Source organism: Dermacentor albipictus, chromosome 3, assembly GCF_038994185.2.
Source record: "Dermacentor albipictus isolate Rhodes 1998 colony chromosome 3, USDA_Dalb.pri_finalv2, whole genome shotgun sequence".
NCBI lineage: Eukaryota > Metazoa > Arthropoda > Arachnida > Ixodida > Ixodidae > Dermacentor > Dermacentor albipictus.
Window position 1 is genome coordinate 105,830,395 of NC_091823.1, and position 8,123 is coordinate 105,838,517.

At 43.2% G+C, this 8,123-nt stretch overlaps 1 non-coding gene across 1 annotated transcript; it reads right to left on the reverse strand.

Moving 5' to 3' along the window:
* Nucleotides 1–364: 364 nt before the first annotated feature.
* On the reverse strand, nucleotides 365–437 carry TRNAS-CGA (transfer RNA serine (anticodon CGA)). The gene has a single exon. It is a non-coding gene; the product is annotated as a tRNA-Ser (tRNA).
* Nucleotides 438–8,123: the final 7,686 nt, after the last annotated feature.

Below are 8,123 nucleotides of genomic sequence, written 5' to 3' on the forward strand. Positions count from 1 at the left end.
AAATGTGGTTTGATACTGAGTTCTCACGGATAGCAAGCGTTTTGTAAGTTTGTTGCGCTAACACTCCTCCAGTCCTCCGGTAAACGAGTATGTAGGCATGTTTGGTAAAGTTTATCGCTTGTTTTCATTGGATGACGGATCTCAGGCATTATTCATGGTTTTCGTCTTTAGAGTTTAATCTGCGCTCTTTCATTATATATATATATATATATATATATATATATATATATATATATATATAGTAATGTAATGAGAAGCCGACAAACACTGACACCAAGTACAACATAGGGGAAATTGCATGTGCTTAATAAATGAAATAAAGTATAGTAAATTAATGGAAATTGAAGTGGAGGAAAAAACAACTTGCCGCAGGTGGGAACCGAACCCACAACCTTCGCATTTCGCGTGCGATGCTCTACCAATTGAGCTACCGCGGCGGCGTTTCCCCATCCACTTTCTTGGGTATTTATGTGTACTAGTAGAACCCTGGGAGTGTTAGCCAGCGCCCCCACTCACAGACCTTGGCGGCGGATGTGGAACGTCTTTTTTTGCCGCAGGCGTCACGAGAACGTGATCTTTTCGGGTGAAGGCAACTGGTCAATAAACCCACATATGCTACCTGAAGGCATCAATATTGCCGGATTCGAGACCCTCGTTATGGAATAAACGAGAAGAAAGGGGGTTAACCGAGGGACCCGATAATTATTGGTCATGTAATGAGAAGCCGACAAACACTGACACCAAGTACAACATAGGGGAAATTGCATGTGCTTAATAAATGAAATAAAGTATAGTAAATTAATGGAAATTGAAGTGGATGAACGGTTGAATGAACGGATGAATGAAGTGGTTCTACTAGTACACATAAATACCCAAGAAAGTGGATGGGGAAACGCCGCCGCGGTAGCTCAATTGGTAGAGCATCGCACGCGAAATGCGAAGGTTGTGCGTTCGGTTCCCACCTGCGGCAAGTTGTTTTTTCGTCCACTTCAATTTCCATTAATTTACTATACTTTATTTCATTTATTAAGCACATGCAATTTCCCCTATGTTGTACTTGGTGTCAGTGTTTGTCGGCTTCTCATTACATGACTAATAATTATCGGGTCCCTCGGTTAACCCCCTTTCTTCTCGTTTATATATATATATATATATATATATATATATATATATATATATATATATATATATATATATATATATATATATATATATATATATATTTTTCATTCTACATGGCTCTTGCCCACTGGCACAGTTTTAACCAGAACCTAGTCATATACTTCTTAGCTGTAAATACCAGGGAAGAAATTTATAAGAACAGATGCGTTTCAGGAGTAGGCAACTATACAAAGCAAACGCAGTTGTTGTAACAGAGTAAAGTCATGGAGACTGATAAGATGCTGTACTGATAATAATCTATTGATTACTTTATTAGCTCAAACAGGACGGGTGACAATTTGTCGGATTCCTGTTTCCAAGAAAATGCCAATAAATTATTGTTGTTAACGTTTTCACGCATTTTCTCACCTTTGAGCATGTGTACGGAGCTCGTAGGTGATGCTGTCAGAGCTATAACTACGCAGTTTCATGCAGTATAACACGCACAGTCACCGTCACGTCGTATATGCCTATGACGCGTGGTACTGTCTATTCGGCGCAGCAGCATAGGCCTCGTGTGTTTGCGATCGCTGTCTTTAGTTCGCCCTTCCAGCGAAACGGCAATTAATAAGTATAAGCGCTGATTTGTGAACTCGTATTTGTGAATGCGCAAGAAAGTTGTGGCTGCTTTTACAGGTTTCATTTGCATGTTATGAGGATGTTATTCCTCTGAAAGATCGATCAACCAATGTTGCGGCATTAGTGATTGCTCCACGTGCTTATCAATACTACGGGCACATGCTCGAAACTAGATACCTTCTTTACCATTCGCCAGAAACCACATTGCCTGTTAAGCGAATGAGTTGCCCAATCAAAATAGGCTTTCGAGCTAGATCCTTTGCTGTAATGCTGATAGAACAATCAAGGCTCGTGAGTGCACAAGACATGCCCTGTTAGAAATTAGGCAGTGCCACAAGTTTCACCTTTCCCTCGAAAATATAGCAAACATTTATTTGATTTTGCACACTGCCTAATGATTTAAGAAATAAATAAATCTTTATTGGAAAATACCACCTATAGTGCTTGAGCATTGAGCTGTAATCCGGCGGAAGAGATGTTGAAAGCGGTAATAGTTCCGGGTGGCTACTGCTTGGACATAAATTTATCACTTTGATAAGAATAATTCTGTTGCGGATGAATTATTATTGAATACGTCCACTGCACTTAGCATGTTGCATTTCAGATAATGCTTCTAACTTGTTACCTTTTGCAAACAACGTAATCTTTAGCAAGATATCGACTTCGCGCACTTTGGGATGCAGCAGTTGTAAATTGATGGTAAAGTACATATTTCAAGGCCACGTTTTTGCTGCTGACGGCATAAAGAAGAAACCTTTCTTTAAAGTTCCATTCGACACAGTTCCAAATGTATCCACCTTTTATATTGCTCTTATATGAGATCAACTAATAGAAGACTGAATACCAATTTGATAAGGTTTCAGCAGAAGTAACAAAGTAGACGCACGTACGAAGGAAATTTTCAAGCTTTGTGCTGCATTCCCGCTGACTTATTTATGATTTTATACATTCTTCGGCTCTCATTTGTTCTTGGTACCCGAATATTTACTAAGCTTAATTTTTCAAGAATGCAAGAACTCTGGTACGCTCTTCATACAACCAGCATGTAAAACACTGGAAAATGTTCAACAAGATAAATAATGAGAACGCTGCCAATTAGGCATCTACGCACGTCAGCAGAACTTCAGCAGTCTCAAATTATTAAAGAAAAAGACAGAGAGAGAGAGAACTTCATCTAGGTCTAGTCGTCTCGTGTGCTTGATTTTCCGAAAAGAAGCAAAAGCGCCACGACCATTATCAAACTGCCTGGTGCTCCCCATTGCAGTACCTCGCTCTTTCATTCCTCCATTTCGTGGAATGCAGTACGTATGATGCATTATTCTAGAATGGAAATGTGAATTCGGAATCAAAGGCAACGTAAAGCTTGGCCTTGCTGATTTACAAGAATACTTTACTTGCGCTAAGTTGCCTAAGTCTGCAGGAGAACAGAAATATGAATGACGAGCTACAACAGTCAAGTAATGTTGGAGGATAATCGTAAAGCGAAGTGCGAAAACTTGGTTAACAATGGAACACGCATGAAGTAATTAACCTATCTCTGTCGTTCTTCGAGACCCACCGAGGGCAATGGAACTGTCAGCTGCCGGTAAGAATGCGCAAATGCAATCCAAGATTCGGTGCAAGCACTCAAGCGCTTTCAAACCGTGAAGTGAAATGGGATTGTGAGCCGTTCGCACTAAAGAAAAGATAATAAACGTGAGTAAATTATGTAAATGCCGCCGTCAAAGGCGCCTTTTGTTACGCCGAAGAAGCTGCCGGAGGCCCTTTGTTCGCAGGGCTGAGAAGGGCCGTGCTAATTAAATAAAGTAACATGCCAAGAGCCTTTCAGTTTCGTGTTACCGCGTCAAGGTTCGAGTTGGATACAGATGGAACCAAGGGGCATAAAAGAAGCTCCGTCATAGCAGTAACATTAAAAGGAGAGGAATGAGTTCACAAACAGGAGCCGTCAGTTACTCACACTTGGTAGCGCAAACTGGTGGAATACTAAAAATGCGATGTGTGACAGTACGCAGAATAGAAGTAAGCACAACAAGTGAGGAGAACATTAGCGCGTGAAGGCATGTGAGATGGATGTAGTACGAGACTCGAGAAGTTCTTCATAAAGCAGCTGGACAGTGGAAAGCAACTTGAGGGTATGGCATTCCGGTGCATCCCTACGTTCTTATCCACAAGATATTCTCTCCATGATCAGCGGTAATTCACAGGATAAGTTAATTTCGTCAAATCAGTGAATTTACATAAAAGCTCCGTTCCTGAAATACGAGGCGACGTCGGAGTGTGTGTGAAATTTGTTATATTTTGGGGCATGTCGTGCGGTATGCAAATTAGTTACGTTTGTGGACACCACAACATCGGCATCATGCATTTTTCTATCATGCCTGCCCAAATGGCAGCGTGCCTACAAGGTTAACATGCGCCGTTACGCCCTCACGCCTATCTCTCCCTCTCTCTGCTATGTGAACAAAAATACAGCAATAGCTGTGTCAACCTCGTAAAATTGGAGTGCAGTGTTTAAATGCTGGTGCGCAGCGTGCAAGTGGAGGCCCTTAGTCAGTTCGCCATTTTACCTTCTAAGATCTTAGAGCAACAAGATCGTTTTTGTTTGTTCCAAGAAGCTTTTTAAGAAACGATTCTCGAATTCCACCAGCCAAGCAAAGTTAAAAATGATGGCTGTCGACGTAAATAGGCTGCTGCTGTTCTTACCAATCTGTGGTTAGCCACGTTTAAGAGGAACGTTGCTTGAAGTTCATTCCACTAGTTCTGACCTCCTTCTTCAAGAGGCACCACTGAATTAGCCTTACGAGGGATTGCAACAAATATAGCTGTTTGTGCTACGTCATTATTCGCTGTCATAAAGCTTGATTTACGGAGGCAGTGCCGCCCCGGTTTTGGACCAAATATAAAGATATGCGCATCTTATTGCCGAAGCCGCAAGCCTGGCACACAGCGGTACAGCGCTACCACTGTAAACTGCGATCAACTGTTTCTTCCCAAATTTGCTTGAAACAAACTACATGTAGATGTTTACGTGCAATAAATTACATCTTTCGTAGTTTTGTAACTGATAGATTACTTTTATAGCTCGGTAATGGTCACCGTGCTTCAGTTACATTCTTCAGTGACCAATCACATGTAACCAACTACTTCATTGACAAGACAAGCTGCAACAAATGACGGAGCTTTTAGTACTTGAATTTGGTAGGGATCAAAGTAGAACACCGGTGGTCGTGCCACCCAGCTGCCTCCGGATGCTAATGGTCTGACAGGTGAAACCGGCCGCTTAGCATTTGTTTGCCATTCTCATAACTCCCCTGCCGGTATTGGTTGACTAATCGAACAGGCGATTGCTCGTTAGCAGCGGCGGCTTCGGACGTTAACGCCAGGAAATGCCACTTGGCTGATTTATCTTTTTCCAGCTTTTCAATGGACCTAACAGAAAAGTTGTCTCCGAAGCCCAGCAACAGTGAAGCGCGGCGGTGCACCGATCACTCTAACGCGAGCACTAACACATTGAGTGAGCAGAATCTCTTACGTACCTGCAGTGATTGCTTAGTGGTTACGGTCTTGGGATGCTAAGCACGAAGTCGGGGGATCGAATCCCGGCCACAGCGGCCGCATTTCTATGGGGACGAAACGCGAAAGCAGCCGTGTAGTAATGGGTTAGTTGCGGGTTAAAGATCCCCAGAGGGTCCAAATTATTCCGGAGCCCTCACCACGGCGTGCCTTATAATCAAATCGTTGCTTTGGCACGCAAAACCGAATATTTTAATTTTTTATTTCATGCACATGGTGTTCATTCATTACGACACCACCCTTCCCTTGATCGCGAACGTCGAAGAAGTTTGCAGTATCACTGCTGTCTTCAAGATATAACGAGGGAAGATGACAAAGGAAAATTTGCGAAAGCAATAGAGAGCAGTCAAACTGTCTGCTCATCTGGAAACGCTAGCTGCGTGCGCCTTCTTCGTTAAGGTGCAGTAGCGATACCGGCTGTATGTTGTGAAGTTAAGTGAACGTCGCTGTGCGGATATTATTGCAACGCTCGCTTTCATCGTCCAGCGAATAATGGACAGCGAACTTCATCATCAACGAAGCAGAATCAGGGAGCTTTTTACACGGATGGATATTCATCTCGAAGGCATTATCAAGAGGTGTTCTGTTATGAAAACGCAACCTCCGCCGAGCCTTCGTTTGCAATGACATGCAGTTCGAACATAAGCTATGTGCCCCGAAAAATTTCTCAGATGCTCTCAAATTTTCGCGTCAAGGTACTAAAAATGCGTCGCATTGTAGAACCATGCCTAAAATTTGCTGCCGGCGTCCTCATGAAAACGCGTCGGACGTGGGAAAACATAGGCGGATCCCACACATGGTGGCAATCGATGTATACATCTCGCACCTTGTGTACCTTGTATATACCACTTGTGTTTGTGTACCTTATGCACAGAGCACACAGAGAGACGTGTTTGCCTGAGGCGTTCTCGTGCTCTGCTTTTGTAATGTTTTCTAATAAGAAACGTGGCTGTGAGTCAGCGCATGCCCAGGGAACTACTGCTCTTGCCCGTTTTTGTGAGCGCTGAATGAACCGAAATATGAGTGCATATACACGCATGTCTACATGTATTTGAGGCACGCCGTTCCTTTAATTGCTTCATTATTGTCGTTGTGAGAGTGCAGCGGATAACAGACTGCAGTTGTTTAAAATAGGCAGCTTTAGTACAGCGTATAGCAGCAAACGCAAATAGTTAGTGTTAGCGTTGTGCGCTCCAGACTGCGCATGCGCTGTACGTTAATGACGCTGGAGCTCTAACGTACGTACACAATATTTGGGATTTAGCGTTAAGCGCTAACGCACGCAAGGAGAGCTTCACGTAGGGCAACTGGCTTCATTTTGAGCCACCCCCTTCGGATCTATCGAGCCGTCGACCAGCCGTTATCGGCTCATTCGTTCCCCACTAATGCTCGTATTTTCTTTTGGATTCGGGTGACGACGCTTCGGCTGCGGCGTACTAGTGACAAGTGGGCCTCATTTTCCAGATACGTTCTTAATTAGCCACGCAGTAGGTTTAACGAGCGAGTTTGCTAACGTTGGCTCAAGTTTGCTGCAGCTGCGTCGAGATGGCACCAAAGCCTGTGTTTCCCCCATTCGCTTAACTAATGTTAGGCACTTGCGGATTCAGCATTGAATTAGTTCGACAATTCTTATTGATTTGGCTCACCAGTACTTTGTGCTTTCACATCTATACGGCGCTGCATATGTCTGCGCTAGCATTAGTGTTTTCAATTGTTCCGGTATTCTAAGGGACTCGCTTGTGCCGCGCAGTGCAGCGTTTCTTTGCGTTAGCGTTGCGTCGCACGCTAACGCTAACGCAAGCGTATTGCGGTATACTAGTACTGTCTAATATAGAAGCTGCTCAGTTGAGTGGACGTACAGTTGGGAAACGGCATTACGTGCATGTTTCAAATATAAGGCATGCATAATCTGCTCTACAGCGTAAGCTGTTATGGGCTCATTATAATTGCCGCTTTTGTTGGCGATGGCGTACGTCATCGTCGCCGCCGCCTGTGTCCGTCGTAGCAATAGCGCGGAATCAGAAAAAAAAAATACCCACTACCCTCCAGGAAGTGGGTAACAAAGATCGTCAAGCGGAAAGTCAGAGAGGCTGAAATAATCTCATGGGGGGCGGCAATGGAAAAGAAACCTGCCATGAGTAACTACTGAAGAGGAAAAAAAAAACGAAATCAGGAAAGAAACAATTTATGTTAACTCACAGAGAAGCTCATTACTTCGCGAAGCTAGATCAGGATGCCTTAGAACACACACCTATAAAGTGAGATATATGGAAGAAGAAGCATGTGCTTGGTGCGGCAAAGCTAGGGAAACGATGGAGCATATATTAGAATGTGAAGATATCTACCCAGTGGTCAATTTAGACACCACTGGACTCCTTGAAGCCATTGGGTTCACCGAGAGCAGGGGGAAAGTAAACATGTTCGCAAAAGAGATTAGTAGGAGGCAATTGGAAGATTGGTGGAACTAGGGAAACGACAAAAAAAATGGAGACGTACAAAAACAAAGTTCACAATAGGGGGTCAGCAAATTAGGTTATGGGAATTCATCGTGCGTATTCTTTTTTTGCTTTTCTCTTTTTTTACCTAGGTAGGACATTAGGCAGTATAATAGCAAGAGCTTGAAGGCGCAACCCCCCGCCCCGTTCGAAAGGGGACAGTCATAACGTCCATCCATCCAGCATAGGTAGAGGTACAAGATACCTAAAGAAGTCTTGAGGACGAAAAAGAAGCTTATCGAGATTTATAAATATGTAATGTATAAATATGTAATGAAAACATGTATGGCATACCTAATTAAATAAAGCATGATT